At 41.4% G+C, this 27,774-nt stretch overlaps 40 non-coding genes across 40 annotated transcripts; all 40 read left to right on the top strand.

Annotated features, from left to right (window-relative positions):
* The first annotated feature begins 232 nt into the window (after positions 1–232).
* trnan-guu lies at positions 233–306 on the top strand. Its single transcript has one exon. It is a non-coding gene; the product is annotated as a tRNA-Asn (tRNA).
* Positions 307–408: 102 nt separating this feature from the next.
* On the top strand, positions 409–482 carry trnan-guu. Its single transcript has one exon. It is a non-coding gene; the product is annotated as a tRNA-Asn (tRNA).
* A 796-nt stretch (positions 483–1,278) lies between these two features.
* trnan-guu lies at positions 1,279–1,352 on the top strand. The gene has a single exon. It is a non-coding gene; the product is annotated as a tRNA-Asn (tRNA).
* Positions 1,353–1,454: 102 nt separating this feature from the next.
* On the top strand, positions 1,455–1,528 carry trnan-guu. Its single transcript has one exon. It is a non-coding gene; the product is annotated as a tRNA-Asn (tRNA).
* Positions 1,529–2,324: 796 nt separating this feature from the next.
* Positions 2,325–2,398, top strand: trnan-guu. Its single transcript has one exon. It is a non-coding gene; the product is annotated as a tRNA-Asn (tRNA).
* A 102-nt stretch (positions 2,399–2,500) lies between these two features.
* On the top strand, positions 2,501–2,574 carry trnan-guu. The gene has a single exon. It is a non-coding gene; the product is annotated as a tRNA-Asn (tRNA).
* A 797-nt stretch (positions 2,575–3,371) lies between these two features.
* Positions 3,372–3,445, top strand: trnan-guu. The gene has a single exon. It is a non-coding gene; the product is annotated as a tRNA-Asn (tRNA).
* Positions 3,446–3,547: 102 nt separating this feature from the next.
* Positions 3,548–3,621, top strand: trnan-guu. Its single transcript has one exon. It is a non-coding gene; the product is annotated as a tRNA-Asn (tRNA).
* A 797-nt stretch (positions 3,622–4,418) lies between these two features.
* trnan-guu lies at positions 4,419–4,492 on the top strand. Its single transcript has one exon. It is a non-coding gene; the product is annotated as a tRNA-Asn (tRNA).
* Positions 4,493–4,594: 102 nt separating this feature from the next.
* trnan-guu lies at positions 4,595–4,668 on the top strand. Its single transcript has one exon. It is a non-coding gene; the product is annotated as a tRNA-Asn (tRNA).
* Positions 4,669–5,468: 800 nt separating this feature from the next.
* trnan-guu lies at positions 5,469–5,542 on the top strand. Its single transcript has one exon. It is a non-coding gene; the product is annotated as a tRNA-Asn (tRNA).
* A 102-nt stretch (positions 5,543–5,644) lies between these two features.
* Positions 5,645–5,718, top strand: trnan-guu. The gene has a single exon. It is a non-coding gene; the product is annotated as a tRNA-Asn (tRNA).
* A 798-nt stretch (positions 5,719–6,516) lies between these two features.
* Positions 6,517–6,590, top strand: trnan-guu. The gene has a single exon. It is a non-coding gene; the product is annotated as a tRNA-Asn (tRNA).
* A 102-nt stretch (positions 6,591–6,692) lies between these two features.
* trnan-guu lies at positions 6,693–6,766 on the top strand. The gene has a single exon. It is a non-coding gene; the product is annotated as a tRNA-Asn (tRNA).
* Positions 6,767–7,558: 792 nt separating this feature from the next.
* trnan-guu lies at positions 7,559–7,632 on the top strand. The gene has a single exon. It is a non-coding gene; the product is annotated as a tRNA-Asn (tRNA).
* Positions 7,633–7,734: 102 nt separating this feature from the next.
* trnan-guu lies at positions 7,735–7,808 on the top strand. Its single transcript has one exon. It is a non-coding gene; the product is annotated as a tRNA-Asn (tRNA).
* A 797-nt stretch (positions 7,809–8,605) lies between these two features.
* Positions 8,606–8,679, top strand: trnan-guu. Its single transcript has one exon. It is a non-coding gene; the product is annotated as a tRNA-Asn (tRNA).
* A 102-nt stretch (positions 8,680–8,781) lies between these two features.
* trnan-guu lies at positions 8,782–8,855 on the top strand. Its single transcript has one exon. It is a non-coding gene; the product is annotated as a tRNA-Asn (tRNA).
* Positions 8,856–9,655: 800 nt separating this feature from the next.
* On the top strand, positions 9,656–9,729 carry trnan-guu. The gene has a single exon. It is a non-coding gene; the product is annotated as a tRNA-Asn (tRNA).
* Positions 9,730–9,831: 102 nt separating this feature from the next.
* trnan-guu lies at positions 9,832–9,905 on the top strand. The gene has a single exon. It is a non-coding gene; the product is annotated as a tRNA-Asn (tRNA).
* Positions 9,906–10,705: 800 nt separating this feature from the next.
* trnan-guu lies at positions 10,706–10,779 on the top strand. The gene has a single exon. It is a non-coding gene; the product is annotated as a tRNA-Asn (tRNA).
* Positions 10,780–10,881: 102 nt separating this feature from the next.
* On the top strand, positions 10,882–10,955 carry trnan-guu. Its single transcript has one exon. It is a non-coding gene; the product is annotated as a tRNA-Asn (tRNA).
* A 788-nt stretch (positions 10,956–11,743) lies between these two features.
* trnan-guu lies at positions 11,744–11,817 on the top strand. The gene has a single exon. It is a non-coding gene; the product is annotated as a tRNA-Asn (tRNA).
* A 102-nt stretch (positions 11,818–11,919) lies between these two features.
* trnan-guu lies at positions 11,920–11,993 on the top strand. The gene has a single exon. It is a non-coding gene; the product is annotated as a tRNA-Asn (tRNA).
* A 798-nt stretch (positions 11,994–12,791) lies between these two features.
* On the top strand, positions 12,792–12,865 carry trnan-guu. Its single transcript has one exon. It is a non-coding gene; the product is annotated as a tRNA-Asn (tRNA).
* Positions 12,866–12,967: 102 nt separating this feature from the next.
* trnan-guu lies at positions 12,968–13,041 on the top strand. Its single transcript has one exon. It is a non-coding gene; the product is annotated as a tRNA-Asn (tRNA).
* A 797-nt stretch (positions 13,042–13,838) lies between these two features.
* Positions 13,839–13,912, top strand: trnan-guu. The gene has a single exon. It is a non-coding gene; the product is annotated as a tRNA-Asn (tRNA).
* A 102-nt stretch (positions 13,913–14,014) lies between these two features.
* trnan-guu lies at positions 14,015–14,088 on the top strand. The gene has a single exon. It is a non-coding gene; the product is annotated as a tRNA-Asn (tRNA).
* A 796-nt stretch (positions 14,089–14,884) lies between these two features.
* trnan-guu lies at positions 14,885–14,958 on the top strand. The gene has a single exon. It is a non-coding gene; the product is annotated as a tRNA-Asn (tRNA).
* A 102-nt stretch (positions 14,959–15,060) lies between these two features.
* trnan-guu lies at positions 15,061–15,134 on the top strand. Its single transcript has one exon. It is a non-coding gene; the product is annotated as a tRNA-Asn (tRNA).
* A 796-nt stretch (positions 15,135–15,930) lies between these two features.
* Positions 15,931–16,004, top strand: trnan-guu. Its single transcript has one exon. It is a non-coding gene; the product is annotated as a tRNA-Asn (tRNA).
* A 102-nt stretch (positions 16,005–16,106) lies between these two features.
* Positions 16,107–16,180, top strand: trnan-guu. Its single transcript has one exon. It is a non-coding gene; the product is annotated as a tRNA-Asn (tRNA).
* Positions 16,181–16,972: 792 nt separating this feature from the next.
* Positions 16,973–17,046, top strand: trnan-guu. The gene has a single exon. It is a non-coding gene; the product is annotated as a tRNA-Asn (tRNA).
* Positions 17,047–17,148: 102 nt separating this feature from the next.
* trnan-guu lies at positions 17,149–17,222 on the top strand. Its single transcript has one exon. It is a non-coding gene; the product is annotated as a tRNA-Asn (tRNA).
* Positions 17,223–18,019: 797 nt separating this feature from the next.
* trnan-guu lies at positions 18,020–18,093 on the top strand. The gene has a single exon. It is a non-coding gene; the product is annotated as a tRNA-Asn (tRNA).
* Positions 18,094–18,195: 102 nt separating this feature from the next.
* Positions 18,196–18,269, top strand: trnan-guu. Its single transcript has one exon. It is a non-coding gene; the product is annotated as a tRNA-Asn (tRNA).
* Positions 18,270–19,066: 797 nt separating this feature from the next.
* Positions 19,067–19,140, top strand: trnan-guu. The gene has a single exon. It is a non-coding gene; the product is annotated as a tRNA-Asn (tRNA).
* A 102-nt stretch (positions 19,141–19,242) lies between these two features.
* trnan-guu lies at positions 19,243–19,316 on the top strand. The gene has a single exon. It is a non-coding gene; the product is annotated as a tRNA-Asn (tRNA).
* Positions 19,317–20,108: 792 nt separating this feature from the next.
* trnan-guu lies at positions 20,109–20,182 on the top strand. The gene has a single exon. It is a non-coding gene; the product is annotated as a tRNA-Asn (tRNA).
* Positions 20,183–20,284: 102 nt separating this feature from the next.
* On the top strand, positions 20,285–20,358 carry trnan-guu. The gene has a single exon. It is a non-coding gene; the product is annotated as a tRNA-Asn (tRNA).
* The last annotated feature ends 7,416 nt before the right edge of the window (positions 20,359–27,774 follow it).

Raw genomic sequence — 27,774 nt, 5'->3', positions numbered from 1 at the left:
TCTGCCAGATACCTTTTTATGACATTTTGCGATGAAGACCATTGCGCTACATTTTTGCCCATTGAAGACCATTCAAAAAGCTTACAAAAGTTAGAAAACTACATTAGTACTTCCTTGAATATGCTGCGTCACTTTCATTGCAAGTAGATACAACCATTGGAACAAAGTGGTGTTGTGTTGAAAACTCCATGTAGAATAAGATCGCAGATGGTTAGGTTCACTGACAGAGCAAGTCTCTGTGGCGCAACTGGTTAGCGCGTTAGACTGTTAATCTAAAGGTTGGTGGTTCGAGCCCACCCAGGGACGAGATTTTTCAGTTTGCAGTGCTCCTCGATGTGAAAACCTCTGACTGAACATGTCATGAGCTTTCCTGTGACTTTGGCCTGCTGATGGTCAATCACACCACAAGTCTCTGTGGCGCAATTGGTTAGCGCGTTAGACTGTTAATCTAAAGGTTGGTGGTTCGAGCCCACCCAGGGACGACATCTTCTATTGATATGGAAAGACCTTCCTGGACTTGCAGTAAGCATGCTTTTGACCTTCTGTGATTCCAATTTCAGACGTGATTGGTGGGTTGTTGAACATGAAAGATGACAAGTTACTATACCTACTGGAAAAATGGGGGTCAATTGTCTGTCATCTTCTGTTACTCAATATCTTGACCATTCTGTGGTCTCCAAGGAACATATCATTTATTCGTATTAATCTGGCTAGTATGACATTGTCATTTATGTCAATCTGGCATGAAGATCCTCATCATTTACATTTATGTCTTTAATGACCACAACATTTATCAATATGAATACAGCTATAAGAACATCGTTAGTGTGGAGGAATTATTTGGAGGTCAATGTTGAGATAGTGTGTGTGTGTGTGTGTGTGTATGTGTACCTATACGCCATGAAAGTGACTCACCATTACATCATACTTCCATGGTCAGTCCCCTAATATTTTGTATGGGCTTGGCGATTATATATTACATTCACGAAAACGCAGTCGTTTAAGATATATATTAAATGATATTCATGATTGTGCATAAATGTACTTCTGCCAGATACCTTTTTATGACATTTTGCGATGAAGACCATTGCGCTACATTTTTGCCCATTGAAGACCATTCAAAAAGCTTACAAAAGTTAGAAAACTACATTACTACTTCCTTGAATATGCTGCGTCACTTTCATTGCAAGTAGATACAACCATTGGAACAAAGTGGTGTTGTGTTGAAAACTCCATGTAGAATAAGATCGCAGATGGTTAGGTTCACTGACAGAGCAAGTCTCTGTGGCGCAACTGGTTAGCGCGTTAGACTGTTAATCTAAAGGTTGGTGGTTCGAGCCCACCCAGGGACGAGATTTTTCAGTTTGCAGTGCTCCTCGATGTGAAAACCTCTGACTGAACATGTCATGAGCTTTCCTGTGACTTTGGCCTGCTGATGGTCAATCACACCACAAGTCTCTGTGGCGCAATTGGTTAGCGCGTTAGACTGTTAATCTAAAGGTTGGTGGTTCGAGCCCACCCAGGGACGACATCTTCTATTGATATGGAAAGACCTTCCTGGACTTGCAGTAAGCATGCTTTTGACCTTCTGTGATTCCAATTTCAGACGTGATTGGTGGGTTGTTGAACATGAAAGATGACAAGTTACTATACCTACTGGAAAAATGGGGGTCAATTGTCTGTCATCTTCTGTTACTCAATATCTTGACCATTCTGTGGTCTCCAAGGAACATATCATTTATTCGTATTAATCTGGCTAGTATGACATTGTCATTTATGTCAATCTGGCATGAAGATCCTCATCATTTACATTTATGTCTTTAATGACCACAACATTTATCAATATGAATACAGCTATAAGAACATCGTTAGTGTGGAGGAATTATTTGGAGGTCAATGTTGAGATAGTGTGTGTGTGTGTGTGTGTGTATGTGTACCTATACTCCATGAAAGTGACTCACCATTACATCATACTTCCATGGTCAGTCCCCTAATATTTTGTATGGGCTTGGCGATTATATATTACATTCACGAAAACGCAGTCGTTTAAGATATATATTAAATGATATTCATGATTGTGCATAAATGTACTTCTGCCAGATACCTTTTTATGACATTTTGCGATGAAGACCATTGCGCTACATTTTTGCCCATTGAAGACCATTCAAAAAGCTTACAAAAGTTAGAAAACTACATTAGTACTTCCTTGAAAATGCTGCGTCACTTTCATTGCAAGTAGATACAACCATTGGAACAAAGTGTTGTCGTGTTGAAAACTCCATGTAGAATAAGATCGCAGATGGTTAGGTTCACTGACAGAGCAAGTCTCTGTGGCGCAACTGGTTAGCGCGTTAGACTGTTAATCTAAAGGTTGGTGGTTCGAGCCCACCCAGGGACGAGATTTTTCAGTTTGCAGTGCTCCTCGATGTGAAAACCTCTGACTGAACATGTCATGAGCTTTCCTGTGACTTTGGCCTGCTGATGGTCAATCACACCACAAGTCTCTGTGGCGCAATTGGTTAGCGCTTTAGACTGTTAATCTAAAGGTTGGTGGTTCGAGCCCACCCAGGGACGACATCTTCTATTGATATGGAAAGACCTTCCTGGACTTGCAGTAAGCATGCTTTTGACCTTCTGTGATTCCAATTTCAGACGTGATTGGTGGGTTGTTGAACATGAAAGATGACAAGTTACTATACCTACTGGAAAAATGGGGGTCAATTGTCTGTCATCTTCTGTTACTCAATATCTTGACCATTCTGTGGTCTCCAAGGAACATATCATTTATTCGTATTAATCTGGCTAGTATGACATTGTCATTTATGTCAATCTGGCATGAAGATCCTCATCATTTACATTTATGTCTTTAATGACCACAACATTTATCAATATGAATACAGCTATAAGAACATCGTTAGTGTGGAGGAATTATTTGGAGGTCAATGTTGAGATAGTGTGTGTGTGTGTGTGTGTGTTTATGTGTACCTATACTCCATGAAAGTGACTCACCATTACATCATACTTCCATGGTCAGTCCCCTAATATTTTGTATGGGCTTGGCGATTATATATTACATTCACGAAAACGCAGTCGTTTAAGATATATATTAAATGATATTCATGATTGTGCATAAATGTACTTCTGCCAGATACCTTTTTATGACATTTTGCGATGAAGACCATTGCGCTACATTTTTGCCCATTGAAGACCATTCAAAAAGCTTACAAAAGTTAGAAAACTACATTAGTACTTCCTTGAAATGCTGCGTCACTTTCATTGCAAGTAGATACAACCATTGGAACAAAGTGGTGTTGTGTTGAAAACTCCATGTAGAATAAGATCGCAGATGGTTAGGTTCACTGACAGAGCAAGTCTCTGTGGCGCAACTGGTTAGCGCGTTAGACTGTTAATCTAAAGGTTGGTGGTTCGAGCCCACCCAGGGACGAGATTTTTCAGTTTGCAGTGCTCCTCGATGTGAAAACCTCTGACTGAACATGTCATGAGCTTTCCTGTGACTTTGGCCTGCTGATGGTCAATCACACCACAAGTCTCTGTGGCGCAATTGGTTAGCGCGTTAGACTGTTAATCTAAAGGTTGGTGGTTCGAGCCCACCCAGGGACGACATCTTCTATTGATATGGAAAGACCTTCCTGGACTTGCAGTAAGCATGCTTTTGACCTTCTGTGATTCCAATTTCAGACGTGATTGGTGGGTTGTTGAACATGAAAGATGACAAGTTACTATACCTACTGGAAAAATGGGGGTCAATTGTCTGTCATCTTCTGTTACTCAATATCTTGACCATTCTGTGGTCTCCAAGGAACATATCATTTATTCGTATTAATCCGGCTAGTATGACAATGTCATTTATGTCAATCTGGCATGAAGATCCTCATCATTTACATTTATGTCTTTAATGACCACAACATTTATCAATATGAATACAGCTATAAGAACATCGTTAGTGTGGAGGAATTATTTGGAGGTCAAATGTTGAGATAGTGTGTGTGTGTGTGTGTGTTTATGTGTACCTATACGCCATGAAAGTGACTCACCATTACATCATACTTCCATGGTCAGTCCCCTAATATTTTGTATGGGCTTGGCGATTATATATTACATTCACGAAAAACGCAGTCGTTTAAGATATATATTAAATGATATTCATGATTGTGCATAAATGTACTTCTGCCAGATACCTTTTTATGACATTTTGCGATGAAGACCATTGCGCTACATTTTTGCCCATTGAAGACCATTCAAAAAGCTTACAAAAGTTAGAAAACTACATTAGTACTTCCTTGAAATGCTGCGTCACTTTCATTGCAAGTAGATACAACCATTGGAACAAAGTGGTGTTGTGTTGAAAACTCCATGTAGAATAAGATCGCAGATGGTTAGGTTCACTGACAGAGCAAGTCTCTGTGGCGCAACTGGTTAGCGCGTTAGACTGTTAATCTAAAGGTTGGTGGTTCGAGCCCACCCAGGGACGAGATTTTTCAGTTTGCAGTGCTCCTCGATGTGAAAACCTCTGACTGAACATGTCATGAGCTTTCCTGTGACTTTGGCCTGCTGATGGTCAATCACACCACAAGTCTCTGTGGCGCAATTGGTTAGCGCGTTAGACTGTTAATCTAAAGGTTGGTGGTTCGAGCCCACCCAGGGACGACATCTTCTATTGATATGGAAAGACCTTCCTGGACTTGCAGTAAGCATGCTTTTGACCTTCTGTGATTCCAATTTCAGACGTGATTGGTGGGTTGTTGAACATGAAAGATGACAAGTTACTATACCTACTGGAAAAATGGGGGTCAATTGTCTGTCATCTTCTGTTACTCAATATCTTGACCATTCTGTGGTCTCCAAGGAACATATCATTTATTCGTATTAATCTGGCTAGTATGACATTGTCATTTATGTCAATCTGGCATGAAGATCCTCATCATTTACATTTATGTCTTTAATGACCACAACATTTATCAATATGAATACAGCTATAAGAACATCGTTAGTGTGGAGGAATTATTTGGAGGTAAATGTTGAGATAGTGTGTGTGTGTGTGTGTGTGTGTGTATGTGTACCTATACTCCATGAAAGTGACTCACCATTACATCATACTTCCATGGTCAGTCCCCTAATATTTTGTATGGGCTTGGCGATTATATATTACATTCACGAAAACGCAGTCGTTTAAGATATATATTAAATGATATTCATGATTGTGCATAAATGTACTTCTGCCAGATACCTTTTTATGACATTTTGCGATGAAGACCATTGCGCTACATTTTTGCCCATTGAAGACCATTCAAAAAGCTTACAAAAGTTAGAAAACTACATTACTACTTCCTTGAAAATGCTGCGTCACTTTCATTGCAAGTAGATACAACCATTGGAACAAAGTGTTGTCGTGTTGAAAACTCCATGTAGAATAAGATCGCAGATGGTTAGGTTCACTGACAGAGCAAGTCTCTGTGGCGCAACTGGTTAGCGCGTTAGACTGTTAATCTAAAGGTTGGTGGTTCGAGCCCACCCAGGGACGAGATTTTTCAGTTTGCAGTGCTCCTCGATGTGAAAACCTCTGACTGAACATGTCATGAGCTTTCCTGTGACTTTGGCCTGCTGATGGTCAATCACACCACAAGTCTCTGTGGCGCAATTGGTTAGCGCGTTAGACTGTTAATCTAAAGGTTGGTGGTTCGAGCCCACCCAGGGACGACATCTTCTATTGATATGGAAAGACCTTCCTGGACTTGCAGTAAGCATGCTTTTGACCTTCTGTGATTCCAATTTCAGACGTGATTGGTGGGTTGTTGAACATGAAAGATGACAAGTTACTATACCTACTGGAAAAATGGGGGTCAATTGTCTGTCATCTTCTGTTACTCAATATCTTGACCATTCTGTGGTCTCCAAGGAACATATCATTTATTCGTATTAATCTGGCTAGTATGACATTGTCATTTATGTCAATCTGGCATGAAGATCCTCATCATTTACATTTATGTCTTTAATGACCACAACATTTATCAATATGAATACAGCTATAAGAACATCGTTAGTGTGGAGGAATTATTTGGAGGTAAATGTTGAGATAGTGTGTGTGTGTGTGTGTGTGTTTATGTGTACCTATACTCCATGAAAGTGACTCACCATTACATCATACTTCCATGGTCAGTCCCCTAATATTTTGTATGGGCTTGGCGATTATATATTACATTCACGAAAAACGCAGTCGTTTAAGATATATATTAAATGATATTCATGATTGTGCATAAATGTACTTCTGCCAGATACCTTTTTATGACATTTTGCGATGAAGACCATTGCGCTACATTTTTGCCCATTGAAGACCATTCAAAAAGCTTACAAAAGTTAGAAAACTACATTACTACTTCCTTGAAATGCTGCGTCACTTTCATTGCAAGTAGATACAACCATTGGAACAAAGTGTTGTTGTGTTGAAAACTCCATGTAGAATAAGATCGCAGATGGTTAGGTTCACTGACAGAGCAAGTCTCTGTGGCGCAACTGGTTAGCGCGTTAGACTGTTAATCTAAAGGTTGGTGGTTCGAGCCCACCCAGGGACGAGATTTTTCAGTTTGCAGTGCTCCTCGATGTGAAAACCTCTGACTGAACATGTCATGAGCTTTCCTGTGACTTTGGCCTGCTGATGGTCAATCACACCACAAGTCTCTGTGGCGCAATTGGTTAGCGCGTTAGACTGTTAATCTAAAGGTTGGTGGTTCGAGCCCACCCAGGGACGACATCTTCTATTGATATGGAAAGACCTTCCTGGACTTGCAGTAAGCATGCTTTTGACCTTCTGTGATTCCAATTTCAGACGTGATTGGTGGGTTGTTGAACATGAAAGATGACAAGTTACTATACCTACTGGAAAAATGGGGGTCAATTGTCTGTCATCTTCTGTTACTCAATATCTTGACCATTCTGTGGTCTCCAAGGAACATATCATTTATTCGTATTAATCCGGCTAGTATGACAATGTCATTTATGTCAATCTGGCATGAAGATCCTCATCATTTACATTTATGTCTTTAATGACCACAACATTTATCAATATGAATACAGCTATAAGAACATCGTTAGTGTGGAGGAATTATTTGGAGGTCAATGTTGAGATAGTGTGTGTGTGTGTGTGTATGTGTACCTATACGCCATGAAAGTGACTCACCATTACATCATACTTCCATGGTCAGTCCCCTAATATTTTGTATGGGCTTGGCGATTATATATTACATTCACGAAAAACGCAGTCGTTTAAGATATATATTAAATGATATTCATGATTGTGCATAAATGTACTTCTGCCAGATACCTTTTTATGACATTTTGCGATGAAGACCATTGCGCTACATTTTTGCCCATTGAAGACCATTCAAAAAGCTTACAAAAGTTAGAAAACTACATTAGTACTTCCTTGAAATGCTGCGTCACTTTCATTGCAAGTAGATACAACCATTGGAACAAAGTGTTGTTGTGTTGAAAACTCCATGTAGAATAAGATCGCAGATGGTTAGGTTCACTGACAGAGCAAGTCTCTGTGGCGCAACTGGTTAGCGCGTTAGACTGTTAATCTAAAGGTTGGTGGTTCGAGCCCACCCAGGGACGAGATTTTTCAGTTTGCAGTGCTCCTCGATGTGAAAACCTCTGACTGAACATGTCATGAGCTTTCCTGTGACTTTGGCCTGCTGATGGTCAATCACACCACAAGTCTCTGTGGCGCAATTGGTTAGCGCGTTAGACTGTTAATCTAAAGGTTGGTGGTTCGAGCCCACCCAGGGACGACATCTTCTATTGATATGGAAAGACCTTCCTGGACTTGCAGTAAGCATGCTTTTGACCTTCTGTGATTCCAATTTCAGACGTGATTGGTGGGTTGTTGAACATGAAAGATGACAAGTTACTATACCTACTGGAAAAATGGGGGTCAATTGTCTGTCATCTTCTGTTACTCAATATCTTGACCATTCTGTGGTCTCCAAGGAACATATCATTTATTCGTATTAATCTGGCTAGTATGACATTGTCATTTATGTCAATCTGGCATGAAGATCCTCATCATTTACATTTATGTCTTTAATGACCACAACATTTATCAATATGAATACAGCTATAAGAACATCGTTAGTGTGGAGGAATTATTTGGAGGTAAATGTTGAGATAGTGTGTGTGTGTGTGTGTGTGTTATGTGTACCTATACTCCATGAAAGTGACTCACCATTACATCATACTTCCATGGTCAGTCCCCTAATATTTTGTATGGGCTTGGCGATTATATATTACATTCACGAAACACGCAGTCGTTTAAGATATATATTAAATGATATTCATGATTGTGCATAAATGTACTTCTGCCAGATACCTTTTTATGACATTTTGCGATGAAGACCATTGCGCTACATTTTTGCCCATTGAAGACCATTCAAAAAGCTTACAAAAGTTAGAAAACTACATTACTACTTCCTTGAAATGCTGCGTCACTTTCATTGCAAGTAGATACAACCATTGGAACAAAGTGTTGTTGTGTTGAAAACTCCATGTAGAATAAGATCGCAGATGGTTAGGTTCACTGACAGAGCAAGTCTCTGTGGCGCAACTGGTTAGCGCGTTAGACTGTTAATCTAAAGGTTGGTGGTTCGAGCCCACCCAGGGATGAGATTTTTCAGTTTGCAGTGCTCCTCGATGTGAAAACCTCTGACTGAACATGTCATGAGCTTTCCTGTGACTTTGGCCTGCTGATGGTCAATCACACCACAAGTCTCTGTGGCGCAATTGGTTAGCGCGTTAGACTGTTAATCTAAAGGTTGGTGGTTCGAGCCCACCCAGGGACGACATCTTCTATTGATATGGAAAGACCTTCCTGGACTTGCAGTAAGCATGCTTTTGACCTTCTGTGATTCCAATTTCAGACGTGATTGGTGGGTTGTTGAACATGAAAGATGACAAGTTACTATACCTACTGGAAAAATGGGGGTCAATTGTCTGTCATCTTCTGTTACTCAATATCTTGACCATTCTGTGGTCTCCAAGGAACATATCATTTATTCGTATTAATCTGGCTAGTATGACATTGTCATTTATGTCAATCTGGCATGAAGATCCTCATCATTTACATTTATGTCTTTAATGACCACAACATTTATCAATATGAATACAGCTATAAGAACATCGTTAGTGTGGAGGAATTATTTGGAGGTCAATGTTGAGATAGTGTGTGTGTGTGTGTGTGTGTGTGATGTGTACCTATACTCCATGAAAGTGACTCACCATTACATCATACTTCCATGGTCAGTCCCCTAATATTTTGTATGGGCTTGGCGATTATATATTACATTCACGAAAAACGCAGTCGTTTAAGATATATATTAAATGATATTCATGATTGTGCATAAATGTACTTCTGCCAGATACCTTTTTATGACATTTTGCGATGAAGACCATTGCGCTACATTTTTGCCCATTGAAGACCATTCAAAAAGCTTACAAAAGTTAGAAAACTACATTAGTACTTCCTTGAATATGCTGCGTCACTTTCATTGCAAGTAGATACAACCATTGGAACAAAGTGGTGTTGTGTTGAAAACTCCATGTAGAATAAGATCGCAGATGGTTAGGTTCACTGACAGAGCAAGTCTCTGTGGCGCAACTGGTTAGCGCGTTAGACTGTTAATCTAAAGGTTGGTGGTTCGAGCCCACCCAGGGACGAGATTTTTCAGTTTGCAGTGCTCCTCGATGTGAAAACCTCTGACTGAACATGTCATGAGCTTTCCTGTGACTTTGGCCTGCTGATGGTCAATCACACCACAAGTCTCTGTGGCGCAATTGGTTAGCGCGTTAGACTGTTAATCTAAAGGTTGGTGGTTCGAGCCCACCCAGGGACGACATCTTCTATTGATATGGAAAGACCTTCCTGGACTTGCAGTAAGCATGCTTTTGACCTTCTGTGATTCCAATTTCAGACGTGATTGGTGGGTTGTTGAACATGAAAGATGACAAGTTACTATACCTACTGGAAAAATGGGGGTCAATTGTCTGTCATCTTCTGTTACTCAATATCTTGACCATTCTGTGGTCTCCAAGGAACATATCATTTATTCGTATTAATCCGGCTAGTATGACATTGTCATTTATGTCAATCTGGCATGAAGATCCTCATCATTTACATTTATGTCTTTAATGACCACAACATTTATCAATATGAATACAGCTATAAGAACATCGTTAGTGTGGAGGAATTATTTGGAGGTAAATGTTGAGATAGTGTGTGTGTGTGTGTGTGTGTGTGTATGTGTACCTATACTCCATGAAAGTGACTCACCATTACATCATACTTCCATGGTCAGTCCCCTAATATTTTGTATGGGCTTGGCGATTATATATTACATTCACGAAAACGCAGTCGTTTAAGATATATATTAAATGATATTCATGATTGTGCATAAATGTACTTCTGCCAGATACCTTTTTATGACATTTTGCGATGAAGACCATTGCGCTACATTTTTGCCCATTGAAGACCATTCAAAAAGCTTACAAAAGTTAGAAAACTACATTAGTACTTCCTTGAATATGCTGCGTCACTTTCATTGCAAGTAGATACAACCATTGGAACAAAGTGGTGTTGTGTTGAAAACTCCATGTAGAATAAGATCGCAGATGGTTAGGTTCACTGACAGAGCAAGTCTCTGTGGCGCAACTGGTTAGCGCGTTAGACTGTTAATCTAAAGGTTGGTGGTTCGAGCCCACCCAGGGACGAGATTTTTCAGTTTGCAGTGCTCCTCGATGTGAAAACCTCTGACTGAACATGTCATGAGCTTTCCTGTGACTTTGGCCTGCTGATGGTCAATCACACCACAAGTCTCTGTGGCGCAATTGGTTAGCGCGTTAGACTGTTAATCTAAAGGTTGGTGGTTCGAGCCCACCCAGGGACGACATCTTCTATTGATATGGAAAGACCTTCCTGGACTTGCAGTAAGCATGCTTTTGACCTTCTGTGATTCCAATTTCAGACGTGATTGGTGGGTTGTTGAACATGAAAGATGAAAAGTTACTATACCTACTGGAAAAATGGGGGTCAATTGTCTGTCATCTTCTGTTACTCTATATCTTGACCATTCTGTGGTCTCCAAGGAACATATCATTTATTCGTATTAATCTGGCTAGTATGACATTGTCATTTATGTCAATCTGGCATGAAGATCCTCATCATTTACATTTATGTCTTTAATGACCACAACATTTATCAATATGAATACAGCTATAAGAACATCGTTAGTGTGGAGGAATTATTTGGAGGTCAATGTTGAGATAGTGTGTGTGTGTGTATGTGTACCTATACTCCATGAAAGTGACTCACCATTACATCATACTTCCATGGTCAGTCCCCTAATATTTTGTATGGGCTTGGCGATTATATATTACATTCACGAAAACGCAGTCGTTTAAGATATATATTAAATGATATTCATGATTGTGCATAAATGTACTTCTGCCAGATACCTTTTTATGACATTTTGCGATGAAGACCATTGCGCTACATTTTTGCCCATTGAAGACCATTCAAAAAGCTTACAAAAGTTAGAAAACTACATTAGTACTTCCTTGAATATGCTGCGTCACTTTCATTGCAAGTAGATACAACCATTGGAACAAAGTGGTGTTGTGTTGAAAACTCCATGTAGAATAAGATCGCAGATGGTTAGGTTCACTGACAGAGCAAGTCTCTGTGGCGCAACTGGTTAGCGCGTTAGACTGTTAATCTAAAGGTTGGTGGTTCGAGCCCACCCAGGGACGAGATTTTTCAGTTTGCAGTGCTCCTCGATGTGAAAACCTCTGACTGAACATGTCATGAGCTTTCCTGTGACTTTGGCCTGCTGATGGTCAATCACACCACAAGTCTCTGTGGCGCAATTGGTTAGCGCGTTAGACTGTTAATCTAAAGGTTGGTGGTTCGAGCCCACCCAGGGACGACATCTTCTATTGATATGGAAAGACCTTCCTGGACTTGCAGTAAGCATGCTTTTGACCTTCTGTGATTCCAATTTCAGACGTGATTGGTGGGTTGTTGAACATGAAAGATGACAAGTTACTATACCTACTGGAAAAATGGGGGTCAATTGTCTGTCATCTTCTGTTACTCAATATCTTGACCATTCTGTGGTCTCCAAGGAACATATCATTTATTCGTATTAATCTGGCTAGTATGACATTGTCATTTATGTCAATCTGGCATGAAGATCCTCATCATTTACATTTATGTCTTTAATGACCACAACATTTATCAATATGAATACAGCTATAAGAACATCGTTAGTGTGGAGGAATTATTTGGAGGTCAATGTTGAGATAGTGTGTGTGTGTGTGTGTGTGTGTATGTGTACCTATACTCCATGAAAGTGACTCACCATTACATCATACTTCCATGGTCAGTCCCCTAATATTTTGTATGGGCTTGGCGATTATATATTACATTCACGAAAACGCAGTCGTTTAAGATATATATTAAATGATATTCATGATTGTGCATAAATGTACTTCTGCCAGATACCTTTTTATGACATTTTGCGATGAAGACCATTGCGCTACATTTTTGCCCATTGAAGACCATTCAAAAAGCTTACAAAAGTTAGAAAACTACATTAGTACTTCCTTGAATATGCTGCGTCACTTTCATTGCAAGTAGATACAACCATTGGAACAAAGTGGTGTTGTGTTGAAAACTCCATGTAGAATAAGATCGCAGATGGTTAGGTTCACTGACAGAGCAAGTCTCTGTGGCGCAACTGGTTAGCGCGTTAGACTGTTAATCTAAAGGTTGGTGGTTCGAGCCCACCCAGGGACGAGATTTTTCAGTTTGCAGTGCTCCTCGATGTGAAAACCTCTGACTGAACATGTCATGAGCTTTCCTGTGACTTTGGCCTGCTGATGGTCAATCACACCACAAGTCTCTGTGGCGCAATTGGTTAGCGCGTTAGACTGTTAATCTAAAGGTTGGTGGTTCGAGCCCACCCAGGGACGACATCTTCTATTGATATGGAAAGACCTTCCTGGACTTGCAGTAAGCATGCTTTTGACCTTCTGTGATTCCAATTTCAGACGTGATTGGTGGGTTGTTGAACATGAAAGATGACAAGTTACTATACCTACTGGAAAAATGGGGGTCAATTGTCTGTCATCTTCTGTTACTCAATATCTTGACCATTCTGTGGTCTCCAAGGAACATATCATTTATTCGTATTAATCTGGCTAGTATGACATTGTCATTTATGTCAATCTGGCATGAAGATCCTCATCATTTACATTTATGTCTTTAATGACCACAACATTTATCAATATGAATACAGCTATAAGAACATCGTTAGTGTGGAGGAATTATTTGGAGGTCAATGTTGAGATAGTGTGTGTGTGTGTGTGTGTGTATGTGTACCTATACGCCATGAAAGTGACTCACCATTACATCATACTTCCATGGTCAGTCCCCTAATATTTTGTATGGGCTTGGCGATTATATATTACATTCACGAAAAACGCAGTCGTTTAAGATATATATTAAATGATATTCATGATTGTGCATAAATGTACTTCTGCCAGATACCTTTTTATGACATTTTGCGATGAAGACCATTGCGCTACATTTTTGCCCATTGAAGACCATTCAAAAAGCTTACAAAAGTTAGAAAACTACATTACTACTTCCTTGAATATGCTGCGTCACTTTCATTGCAAGTAGATACAACCATTGGAACAAAGTGGTGTTGTGTTGAAAACTCCATGTAGAATAAGATCGCAGATGGTTAGGTTCACTGACAGAGCAAGTCTCTGTGGCGCAACTGGTTAGCGCGTTAGACTGTTAATCTAAAGGTTGGTGGTTCGAGCCCACCCAGGGACGAGATTTTTCAGTTTGCAGTGCTCCTCGATGTGAAAACCTCTGACTGAACATGTCATGAGCTTTCCTGTGACTTTGGCCTGCTGATGGTCAATCACACCACAAGTCTCTGTGGCGCAATTGGTTAGCGCGTTAGACTGTTAATCTAAAGGTTGGTGGTTCGAGCCCACCCAGGGACGACATCTTCTATTGATATGGAAAGACCTTCCTGGACTTGCAGTAAGCATGCTTTTGACCTTCTGTGATTCCAATTTCAGACGTGATTGGTGGGTTGTTGAACATGAAAGATGACAAGTTACTATACCTACTGGAAAAATGGGGGTCAATTGTCTGTCATCTTCTGTTACTCAATATCTTGACCATTCTGTGGTCTCCAAGGAACATATCATTTATTCGTATTAATCTGGCTAGTATGACATTGTCATTTATGTCAATCTGGCATGAAGATCCTCATCATTTACATTTATGTCTTTAATGACCACAACATTTATCAATATGAATACAGCTATAAGAACATCGTTAGTGTGGAGGAATTATTTGGAGGTCAATGTTGAGATAGTGTGTGTGTGTGTGTGTGTGTATGTGTACCTATACTCCATGAAAGTGACTCACCATTACATCATACTTCCATGGTCAGTCCCCTAATATTTTGTATGGGCTTGGCGATTATATATTACATTCACGAAAAACGCAGTCGTTTAAGATATATATTAAATGATATTCATGATTGTGCATAAATGTACTTCTGCCAGATACCTTTTTATGACATTTTGCGATGAAGACCATTGCGCTACATTTTTGCCCATTGAAGACCATTCAAAAAGCTTACAAAAGTTAGAAAACTACATTAGTACTTCCTTGAAATGCTGCGTCACTTTCATTGCAAGTAGATACAACCATTGGAACAAAGTGGTGTTGTGTTGAAAACTCCATGTAGAATAAGATCGCAGATGGTTAGGTTCACTGACAGAGCAAGTCTCTGTGGCGCAACTGGTTAGCGCGTTAGACTGTTAATCTAAAGGTTGGTGGTTCGAGCCCACCCAGGGACGAGATTTTTCAGTTTGCAGTGCTCCTCGATGTGAAAACCTCTGACTGAACATGTCATGAGCTTTCCTGTGACTTTGGCCTGCTGATGGTCAATCACACCACAAGTCTCTGTGGCGCAATTGGTTAGCGCGTTAGACTGTTAATCTAAAGGTTGGTGGTTCGAGCCCACCCAGGGACGACATCTTCTATTGATATGGAAAGACCTTCCTGGACTTGCAGTAAGCATGCTTTTGACCTTCTGTGATTCCAATTTCAGACGTGATTGGTGGGTTGTTGAACATGAAAGATGACAAGTTACTATACCTACTGGAAAAATGGGGGTCAATTGTCTGTCATCTTCTGTTACTCAATATCTTGACCATTCTGTGGTCTCCAAGGAACATATCATTTATTCGTATTAATCCGGCTAGTATGACAATGTCATTTATGTCAATCTGGCATGAAGATCCTCATCATTTACATTTATGTCTTTAATGACCACAACATTTATCAATATGAATACAGCTATAAGAACATCGTTAGTGTGGAGGAATTATTTGGAGGTCAATGTTGAGATAGTGTGTGTGTGTGTGTGTGTTATGTGTACCTATACTCCATGAAAGTGACTCACCATTACATCATACTTCCATGGTCAGTCCCCTAATATTTTGTATGGGCTTGGCGATTATATATTACATTCACGAAAAACGCAGTCGTTTAAGATATATATTAAATGATATTCATGATTGTGCATAAATGTACTTCTGCCAGATACCTTTTTATGACATTTTGCGATGAAGACCATTGCGCTACATTTTTGCCCATTGAAGACCATTCAAAAAGCTTACAAAAGTTAGAAAACTACATTAGTACTTCCTTGAATATGCTGCGTCACTTTCATTGCAAGTAGATACAACCATTGGAACAAAGTGGTGTTGTGTTGAAAACTCCATGTAGAATAAGATCGCAGATGGTTAGGTTCACTGACAGAGCAAGTCTCTGTGGCGCAACTGGTTAGCGCGTTAGACTGTTAATCTAAAGGTTGGTGGTTCGAGCCCACCCAGGGACGAGATTTTTCAGTTTGCAGTGCTCCTCGATGTGAAAACCTCTGACTGAACATGTCATGAGCTTTCCTGTGACTTTGGCCTGCTGATGGTCAATCACACCACAAGTCTCTGTGGCGCAATTGGTTAGCGCGTTAGACTGTTAATCTAAAGGTTGGTGGTTCGAGCCCACCCAGGGACGACATCTTCTATTGATATGGAAAGACCTTCCTGGACTTGCAGTAAGCATGCTTTTGACCTTCTGTGATTCCAATTTCAGACGTGATTGGTGGGTTGTTGAACATGAAAGATGACAAGTTACTATACCTACTGGAAAAATGGGGGTCAATTGTCTGTCATCTTCTGTTACTCAATATCTTGACCATTCTGTGGTCTCCAAGGAACATATCATTTATTCGTATTAATCCGGCTAGTATGACAATGTCATTTATGTCAATCTGGCATGAAGATCCTCATCATTTACATTTATGTCTTTAATGACCACAACATTTATCAATATGAATACAGCTATAAGAACATCGTTAGTGTGGAGGAATTATTTGGAGGTCAATGTTGAGATAGTGTGTGTGTGTGTGTGTATGTGTACCTATACGCCATGAAAGTGACTCACCATTACATCATACTTCCATGGTCAGTCCCCTAATATTTTGTATGGGCTTGGCGATTATATATTACATTCACGAAAACGCAGTCGTTTAAGATATATATTAAATGATATTCATGATTGTGCATAAATGTACTTCTGCCAGATACCTTTTTATGACATTTTGCGATGAAGACCATTGCGCTACATTTTTGCCCATTGAAGACCATTCAAAAAGCTTACAAAAGTTAGAAAACTACATTAGTACTTCCTTGAATATGCTGCGTCACTTTCATTGCAAGTAGATACAACCATTGGAACAAAGTGGTGTTGTGTTGAAAACTCCATGTAGAATAAGATCGCAGATGGTTAGGTTCACTGACAGAGCAAGTCTCTGTGGCGCAACTGGTTAGCGCGTTAGACTGTTAATCTAAAGGTTGGTGGTTCGAGCCCACCCAGGGACGAGATTTTTCAGTTTGCAGTGCTCCTCGATGTGAAAACCTCTGACTGAACATGTCATGAGCTTTCCTGTGACTTTGGCCTGCTGATGGTCAATCACACCACAAGTCTCTGTGGCGCAATTGGTTAGCGCGTTAGACTGTTAATCTAAAGGTTGGTGGTTCGAGCCCACCCAGGGACGACATCTTCTATTGATATGGAAAGACCTTCCTGGACTTGCAGTAAGCATGCTTTTGACCTTCTGTGATTCCAATTTCAGACGTGATTGGTGGGTTGTTGAACATGAAAGATGACAAGTTACTATACCTACTGGAAAAATGGGGGTCAATTGTCTGTCATCTTCTGTTACTCAATATCTTGACCATTCTGTGGTCTCCAAGGAACATATCATTTATTCGTATTAATCTGGCTAGTATGACATTGTCATTTATGTCAATCTGGCATGAAGATCCTCATCATTTACATTTATGTCTTTAATGACCACAACATTTATCAATATGAATACAGCTATAAGAACATCGTTAGTGTGGAGGAATTATTTGGAGGTCAATGTTGAGATAGTGTGTGTGTGTGTGTGTGTGTATGTGTACCTATACGCCATGAAAGTGACTCACCATTACATCATACTTCCATGGTCAGTCCCCTAATATTTTGTATGGGCTTGGCGATTATATATTACATTCACGAAACACGCAGTCGTTTAAGATATATATTAAATGATATTCATGATTGTGCATAAATGTACTTCTGCCAGATACCTTTTTATGACATTTTGCGATGAAGACCATTGCGCTACATTTTTGCCCATTGAAGACCATTCAAAAAGCTTACAAAAGTTAGAAAACTACATTAGTACTTCCTTGAAAATGCTGCGTCACTTTCATTGCAAGTAGATACAACCATTGGAACAAAGTGGTGTTGTGTTGAAAACTCCATGTAGAATAAGATCGCAGATGGTTAGGTTCACTGACAGAGCAAGTCTCTGTGGCGCAACTGGTTAGCGCGTTAGACTGTTAATCTAAAGGTTGGTGGTTCGAGCCCACCCAGGGACGAGATTTTTCAGTTTGCAGTGCTCCTCGATGTGAAAACCTCTGACTGAACATGTCATGAGCTTTCCTGTGACTTTGGCCTGCTGATGGTCAATCACACCACAAGTCTCTGTGGCGCAATTGGTTAGCGCGTTAGACTGTTAATCTAAAGGTTGGTGGTTCGAGCCCACCCAGGGACGACATCTTCTATTGATATGGAAAGACCTTCCTGGACTTGCAGTAAGCATGCTTTTGACCTTCTGTGATTCCAATTTCAGACGTGATTGGTGGGTTGTTGAACATGAAAGATGACAAGTTACTATACCTACTGGAAAAATGGGGGTCAATTGTCTGTCATCTTCTGTTACTCAATATCTTGACCATTCTGTGGTCTCCAAGGAACATATCATTTATTCGTATTAATCCGGCTAGTATGACAATGTCATTTATGTCAATCTGGCATGAAGATCCTCATCATTTACATTTATGTCTTTAATGACCACAACATTTATCAATATGAATACAGCTATAAGAACATCGTTAGTGTGGAGGAATTATTTGGAGGTCAATGTTGAGATAGTGTGTGTGTGTGTGTGTGTGTTATGTGTACCTATACGCCATGAAAGTGACTCACCATTACATCATACTTCCATGGTCAGTCCCCTAATATTTTGTATGGGCTTGGCGATTATATATTACATTCACGAAAACGCAGTCGTTTAAGATATATATTAAATGATATTCATGATTGTGCATAAATGTACTTCTGCCAGATACCTTTTTATGACATTTTGCGATGAAGACCATTGCGCTACATTTTTGCCCATTGAAGACCATTCAAAAAGCTTACAAAAGTTAGAAAACTACATTACTACTTCCTTGAATATGCTGCGTCACTTTCATTGCAAGTAGATACAACCATTGGAACAAAGTGGTGTTGTGTTGAAAACTCCATGTAGAATAAGATCGCAGATGGTTAGGTTCACTGACAGAGCAAGTCTCTGTGGCGCAACTGGTTAGCGCGTTAGACTGTTAATCTAAAGGTTGGTGGTTCGAGCCCACCCAGGGACGAGATTTTTCAGTTTGCAGTGCTCCTCGATGTGAAAACCTCTGACTGAACATGTCATGAGCTTTCCTGTGACTTTGGCCTGCTGATGGTCAATCACACCACAAGTCTCTGTGGCGCAATTGGTTAGCGCGTTAGACTGTTAATCTAAAGGTTGGTGGTTCGAGCCCACCCAGGGACGACATCTTCTATTGATATGGAAAGACCTTCCTGGACTTGCAGTAAGCATGCTTTTGACCTTCTGTGATTCCAATTTCAGACGTGATTGGTGGGTTGTTGAACATGAAAGATGACAAGTTACTATACCTACTGGAAAAATGGGGGTCAATTGTCTGTCATCTTCTGTTACTCTATATCTTGACCATTCTGTGGTCTCCAAGGAACATATCATTTATTCGTATTAATCTGGCTAGTATGACATTGTCATTTATGTCAATCTGGCATGAAGATCCTCATCATTTACATTTATGTCTTTAATGACCACAACATTTATCAATATGAATACAGCTATAAGAACATCGTTAGTGTGGAGGAATTATTTGGAGGTCAATGTTGAGATAGTGTGTGTGTGTGTGTGTATGTGTACCTATACGCCATGAAAGTGACTCACCATTACATCATACTTCCATGGTCAGTCCCCTAATATTTTGTATGGGCTTGGCGATTATATATTACATTCACGAAAACGCAGTCGTTTAAGATATATATTAAATGATATTCATGATTGTGCATAAATGTACTTCTGCCAGATACCTTTTTATGACATTTTGCGATGAAGACCATTGCGCTACATTTTTGCCCATTGAAGACCATTCAAAAAGCTTACAAAAGTTAGAAAACTACATTACTACTTCCTTGAAAATGCTGCGTCACTTTCATTGCAAGTAGATACAACCATTGGAACAAAGTGTTGTTGTGTTGAAAACTCCATGTAGAATAAGATCGCAGATGGTTAGGTTCACTGACAGAGCAAGTCTCTGTGGCGCAACTGGTTAGCGCGTTAGACTGTTAATCTAAAGGTTGGTGGTTCGAGCCCACCCAGGGACGAGATTTTTCAGTTTGCAGTGCTCCTCGATGTGAAAACCTCTGACTGAACATGTCATGAGCTTTCCTGTGACTTTGGCCTGCTGATGGTCAATCACACCACAAGTCTCTGTGGCGCAATTGGTTAGCGCGTTAGACTGTTAATCTAAAGGTTGGTGGTTCGAGCCCACCCAGGGACGACATCTTCTATTGATATGGAAAGACCTTCCTGGACTTGCAGTAAGCATGCTTTTGACCTTCTGTGATTCCAATTTCAGACGTGATTGGTGGGTTGTTGAACATGAAAGATGACAAGTTACTATACCTACTGGAAAATGGGGGTCAATTGTCTGTCATCTTCTGTTACTCAATATCTTGACCATTCTGTGGTCTCCAAGGAACATATCATTTATTCGTATTAATCCGGCTAGTATGACAATGTCATTTATGTCAATCTGGCATGAAGATCCTCATCATTTACATTTATGTCTTTAATGACCACAACATTTATCAATATGAATACAGCTATAAGAACATCGTTAGTGTGGAGGAATTATTTGGAGGTCAATGTTGAGATAGTGTGTGTGTGTGTGTGTGTGTGTATGTGTACCTATACGCCATGAAAGTGACTCACCATTACATCATACTTCCATGGTCAGTCCCCTAATATTTTGTATGGGCTTGGCGATTATATATTACATTCACGAAAACGCAGTCGTTTAAGATATATATTAAATGATATTCATGATTGTGCATAAATGTACTTCTGCCAGATACCTTTTTATGACATTTTGCGATGAAGACCATTGCGCTACATTTTTTTCCATTGAAGACCATTCAAAAAGCTTACAAAAGTTAGAAAACTACATTATTACTTCCTTGAATATGCTGCGTCACTTTCATTGCAAGTAGATACAACCATTGGAACAAAGTGGTGTTGTGTTGAAAACTCCATGTAGAATAAGATCGCAGATGGTTAGGTTCACTGACAGAGCAAGTGTTACGAACCCCGTGGCTCTAAACATCTAGGGTGGATGGACATGAGACCCGTAACATAAATTCATGTAAATTATAAGTGTGGCATGGAATAGTGAGAACAAATAAGACACAACTACCATGAACTACCGTCAAACACAAAGTGTTTATTTATGAACACACGGTAAGGGTTTGGGAAAAAGGGCTGAGCAGGACCCAAGAAATGAAACAATAATGTAAAACCCCCTAAACTGATCTAGCCTGCCTGAAGAACCGCTAGGCTACTGCTACCATACAAAAATACAGTGGGTGGTCCGCTCAGGTCTAACTGGTGTTTATAGACAGATTTCTTCCTACGGGTAATGTACGCCCAAGGGCAACTAGCTTAAACTCCCCTTTTCCCAAAAACACACAAAGCTACTAAACAGGGTAATCAGCAATTTAGTGCGTACACAACACACAGGACACCACCGTGTCCATACTCACATATGGCAAAAAGTCTCTCTCTCTTGCAACAAACACAAGTCTGGTTTTATACAATGGGCTGTGTGATTCAACAACGAGTAACAGGTGGTGCTATTCACAGGAATGTTCACTGATTGGTCCAATCAGCAGACACCTCAACGACCACCAATCAGGAACATACAGGACACCTGTGATTAGGGCAGAAAGAGTAGAAACACACAAAAACACAGGATACCTGTATCCGTAACACTCCCACCCTTAAAAGAGCAAACCAAAATGGTTTGCGCCACACGTACCATCACAACACCCAAAATTCAATAATCCTCCTGCCGGGATAACCAAAAAAAACCCTAGATCATTACACACGAGACAAAGCATCTGCCAACACATTATCTAACCCCTTTTTTGTGGCGGATCTCCAAATTATAATTTTGCACGACAAGTGCCCAACGCATAAGGCGTTGGTTCTGGTTGTACATCCGGTGGAGAAACACTAAGGGGTTATGGTCAGTATACACTATTACTGGTAATGCACTGGAACCAACATAAACTTCAAAGTACTGCAGAGCTAACAACAAAGCTAGAGCTTCTTGTTCAATGGTGGAATAGTTTGTCTGACATTTGTTAAATTTCCGTGAAAAATAACAGACAGGATGGTCCACTCCACTCTGGTCTTGCTGCAGTAGAACAGCACCAGCACCTCTGGCACTTGCATCTACCTCCAGTTTAAACGGCCGCTCAAAATCTGGCGCAGCAAGAACAGGAGTACTACACAAGAGTGCTTTAGCAGTGTTGAAAGCAGTACAACAATCTTCAGACCATACAAATTTTCTCGCCGGACTGAGCAAATCCGTTAATGGAGCAACTACCGCAGAGAAATTTTTACAGAAACTACGGTAGTAGCCAACCATCCCTAAAAAAGCGGCGTAGCTCTCTTCTGGTGGTAGGTGCGGGAAATGCGTTTATAGCTGAGACCTTGGCATCTACAGGGCGCACCTGACCATGGCCGACCTGTTTACCAAGATAAGTAACAGTGGCCTTCCCAAACTCGCACTTTGCTAAGTTCAGGGTTAGAGAAGCGGTTGCTAGACGTTCACACACTACCCTTAGAGTGTTAACATGATCAGACCACTCATTTGAATAAATGACCAGATCATCAAGGTAAGCACTACAATTAGGAACTCCAGCCAATACTGTGTTAACCAGGCGTTGGAAAGTGGCTGGTGCGTTCCGCATCCCAAATGCCATGACAGCATATTGTAGGAAGTGATCTGGGGTCACAAAGGCAGAGATGTCGGAGGCACGTGGGGTTAACGGCACCTGCCAGTAACCTTTTAGAAGATCTAGTTTGGTTACATAAGTAGCAGCACCAACCGTATCAATACAGTCATCCAGTCTGGGTAACGGGAACGAGTCGGGCACTGTGACAGCATTGACTTTCCGATAGTCCGTACATAATCTGGATGTCCCATCAGGTTTAGGAACCAGAATGCACGGAGAACTCCAAGGACTTGAACTTGGCATAGCCAGGTTATTCTCCAGCAAATAACCGACCTCACCCCTCATTATCTTTCTCTTAGCGACGTTGACACGATAAGGATGTTGCTTGATAGGTGCAGCGTTTCCAACATTAATGTCATGTTCTAACACATTTGTACATGTAGGAACATCATTAAAAAGACATGGAAAGCTGTGTAACAGTCTCACAATATCATCTGACTGTCTGTCCGTTAAATGAATCAGGCTTGCCGGGAGAGACAACAGCATCTCTGAATTGGGCAATCTAGCACACTGCTGCTGAGTATTGCGCAACTCCAAACCATCTCCGTCCACATCATTAACATTACCTCCCACTACAGCCGTAGCAGCAACAGAGACAGCCGACTCGGCCAGTTTCTCTGGACTGTCTACCTGAGTGACGGGTCTGTTGTGGTATGTCTTCAACATGTTAACGTGGCACACACGAGATTGGCGTTTTCTATCAGGAGTCTGTATCACATAGTCAGTTTCAGTTAGTTTCTTTTCAATGACATAAGGACCAGAGAAACGTGCTGACAATGACGCTCCTGGCACAGGCAACAACACAAGAACTTCGGTCACCTGGCTGCAGTGAACGAGAAACAGCCTGTGTGTCATAGTGTCGTTTCATCCGTTTCTGTGAGGAAGACAGCGCTTCCTTTGCTAGAGCACAGGCAGCATGTAGGCGCTCACGGGCGACTAACGTAGTCCAACACATTTTCTTTCACACACAACTCTTGTGACAAAAACTGATCCTTAAGGACTTTCATAGGTCCTCTCATGGTGTGTCCAAACACCAGTTCAGCTGGGCTGAACCCTAGGGATTCCTGTACTGTCTCACGGACAGCAAACAATACTAGAGGAACTCCCTCATCCCAATCTTTCTCAGATTCCAAGCAATATTTACGGAGCATAGACTTCAGGGTCTGATGCCAAGCGTTCAAGCGCACCCTGAGACTCTGGGTGATATGCGCTTGACACCGGTGTGTAACTGACAAGGATTTTAACACTTGTTTGAAAAGTTTAGAAAGGAAATTCGTACCCTGATCAGTTTGTATCACCTTAGGTAATCCAAAAGTTGAGAAGAATTTGATCAACGCTTTACTCACCACCGGAGCAGTAATCCTTCGCAGAGGAATGGCCTCTGGGTACCTGGTGGCCACACACATAATTGTCAACATAAACTGGTTACCAGATTTTGTTTTGGTAATGGTCCAACACAATCAACCATCACATGTTCGAATGGTTCACCTATGGCCGGTATGGGACAAAGAGGCGCGGGGAAATAACCTGGTTCGGTTTCCCAACTACTTGACAGGTGTGGCAAGTCCGACAGAACTGAGCCACATCTTGTTTTAAGCCAGGCCAAAAGAAATGTCGCAAAACTCGATCATAAGTCTTGGTGACTCCCAGATGTCCGGACCACTGGTGATCATGAGCGAGGGATAAAACATTTTGTCGAAAGGCTGTAGGAATCACTATTTGGTAAACAGCATTCCAATCTCCGCCAGCGTCAACATGGGATGTCCATTTACGCATGAGGAGATTACCATCAATGAAGTATGCCATGTTTTTCTTCTTTAGCTCCTCCTCTGAGACAACACTAGAAAAACATTTAGCCAGGCTAATGTCAACCTGTTGGTTAGCGATCAGCTGCTCACGAGTAACTGGTAACTGTATTGCCTCAGCAACAAGTTCCATTTCCTTCTTCCTTTCTCTGGGCTGTTGGTCAGACTGCACCCAGCTTACCAGAGGTAGCACCCGAACTATCCTCTGGGTCACACTCTCTGAATAGAATCGTGTCTGACAAATCTACCACTTCACCCACTTGTCGTGCTTGAGCACGTGTGACAGCACAAGCGGGGAACACATCTGGATAACCCTGTGCCAGCTCCTCGGAGAGAGACTGGTCACTTTTATCCAATACCTCCAATATGGGTATTACCTTTCCTCCGGCAATATCGTTGCCCATTATAAAGGTCACCCCTTTTACTGGCAACATCGGACGTCGCCAACTCTGAACAATCCACTGACTAACTCAGAGTGTACGTTCACAAAGTGCAATGGCACTGGGAACGAAACCCATTTCAATTCCTTGTACTAACACACTGGAACCACAATATGTATTATTAGACAAGGGCAACACATCAGCTAGTATGAACGACTGCGCCGCACCAGTATCTCTGAGGATTCTAACTGGACGCTGAGACGCTTCATCATCTGATATAGAAACAAACCCCTCAAAAATGAACGGTTCATAACTGTGATCTGGGACAGGGACTTTCAAACCACATTCACTATGAGGCTTCTGTCTTGATTCCGGCCTTACAACCGTACGAATCAGCCCAACACCCGTTGGCGGCCTGGTGTGCCGAGGCATCCCGGTTTGCGTTTTAGCAGAAAGCAATCATTAACTATATGTCCCACCTTATGACAATAGAAACAGTGACGCACATCTTTTGGGCGTGCTGGATGTACTGCTGGTCGACTAGGACTAGAAGTTAGCAACTCCGCAGCCCTGCTCTCCGTGCGAGCCGAAAACACGCTCTTATGCGTCAACACAAACTTCGTCTGCCAATACAGACGCTTCCGACAGTGAGGATACTTTCTGTTCGTTCAGATAAACTACAATGCGTTCCGGTAAACAATTTTAAACTCTTCTAACAAGATTAACTCCCGTGAGAGTTAAAATCAGTTACCTTACTAGCACTGTGCCATTTGTCAAACAGATTTCCTTTGTCTCTAGCAAACTCCACATAAGTCTGAGTAGGAGACTTTTTATGAGACCTAAATCTCTGTCGATATGCCTCAGGAACAAGCTCATAGGCACGAAGAACAGTAGCTTTGACCACCTCATAATTCAAACTGTCTTCAAGAGGTAGCGCTGCCAGAACCTCTTGGGCTTTACCTGTTAGCTTACACTGAAGTAATAGGCACCATACCTCGTCGGGCCATTTCAATGCTACCGCTATACGTTCAAAAACACTGAAATAGGAATCAACCTCTGACTCCCTGAACACAGGTACCAAGGTGATCTGCCTACTAATATCAAACGTAGCAGATGACACAGCTGGTGAGGATGGCTCACTAGCAGGCATAGTATTAGCAGAGACTAACCTCGCTGTTTCTGCCTCTAGTTCCATTTTACGCATCGCCAGTTCTTGATCAAGCCTACGCGTCTCCAGTTCTTGATCAAGCCTACGCGTCTCCAGTTCTTGATCAAGCCTACGCGTCTCCAGTTCCATCTTACGCGTCTCCTGTTCTATCTTACGCGTCTCCTGTTCTGCCTTACGCGTCTCCTGTTCTGCCTCTAGCTCCATTTTACGCATCTCCAGCTTGTCTTGCCTGATTTGTGCCCGCTCTTCCGCCTCCATTTGGAGCCGCGTCGAGCGGACATCGATCCTGGCATCACTGTCAGTCAGTGGGGAGAGTGGGTCATAACGGGGCAATGTGGCTGGAGCCTTAGCCTCGTCCTCAGACACTGATGGGCTTACAGAAACATCAACCACATCCCCTACAGGAGCAGCAGACTCAGGCGGCGGTAACTCAAGCACTCGCTCGTTTAACAATATCGCTAGCACTACTTCCCTAACTTCTGCTTTCACTATACCCCTCGGTATGGGTACAGAAAAGTGGTCAGCCAAAGCCTGTAGATCCACTCTACGACAATTCTCAAAAATCTCCCACGTAGGGTTTTCCAAAAATGCTTCCACATCAAAAGTAGCCATCCTACTAACTACACGAAGCCGTCGACTACTGAACACACACAAAAAAAAAAACAGGTAGTTACAGCTGCTAAGCTCAACACTGAACCAGACACTTACTAATTTGCACGAGTAGCATGGGATAGATCCCAGGACGAGCCGGGGTTTGTCGGGATCTACCCATTTTTTTCCTGTTTTGTTGTCGCTGGTCTCGTCTATAGTAGAGATTACTTTTGAGAGGAGGCGGAAGGAGGCGGAAGCTTTATGTTACGAACCCCGTGGCTCTAAACATCTAGGGTGGATGGACATGAGACCCGTAACATAAATTCATGTAAATTATAAGTGTGGCATGGAATAGTGAGAACAAATAAGACACAACTACCATGAACTACCGTCAAACACAAAGTGTTTATTTATGAACACACGGTAAGGGTTTGGGAAAAAGGGCTGAGCAGGACCCAAGAAATGAAACAATAATGTAAAACCCCCTAAACTGATCTAGCCTGCCTGAAGAACCGCTAGGCTACTGCTACCATACAAAAATACAGTGGGTGGTCCGCTCAGGTCTAACTGGTGTTTATAGACAGATTTCTTCCTACGGGTAATGTACGCCCAAGGGCAACTAGCTTAAACTCCCCTTTTCCCAAAAACACACAAAGCTACTAAACAGGGTAATCAGCAATTTAGTGCGTACACAACACACAGGACACCACCGTGTCCATACTCACATATGGCAAAAAGTCTCTCTCTCTTGCAACAAACACAAGTCTGGTTTTATACAATGGGCTGTGTGATTCAACAAACGAGTAACAGGTGGTGCTATTCACAGGAATGTTCACTGATTGGTCCAATCAGCAGACACCTCAACGACCACCAATCAGGAAACATACAGGACACCTGTGATTAGGGCAGAAAGAGTAGAAACACACAAAAACACAGGATACCTGTATCCGT

Source organism: Coregonus clupeaformis, unplaced genomic scaffold (assembly GCF_020615455.1).
Source record: "Coregonus clupeaformis isolate EN_2021a unplaced genomic scaffold, ASM2061545v1 scaf3684, whole genome shotgun sequence".
In the NCBI taxonomy this organism is placed as follows: Eukaryota; Metazoa; Chordata; class Actinopteri; order Salmoniformes; family Salmonidae; genus Coregonus; species Coregonus clupeaformis.
The sequence above is the reverse complement of the archived record's forward strand: the minus strand, read 5'-3'. Positions and strand labels throughout refer to the sequence as shown.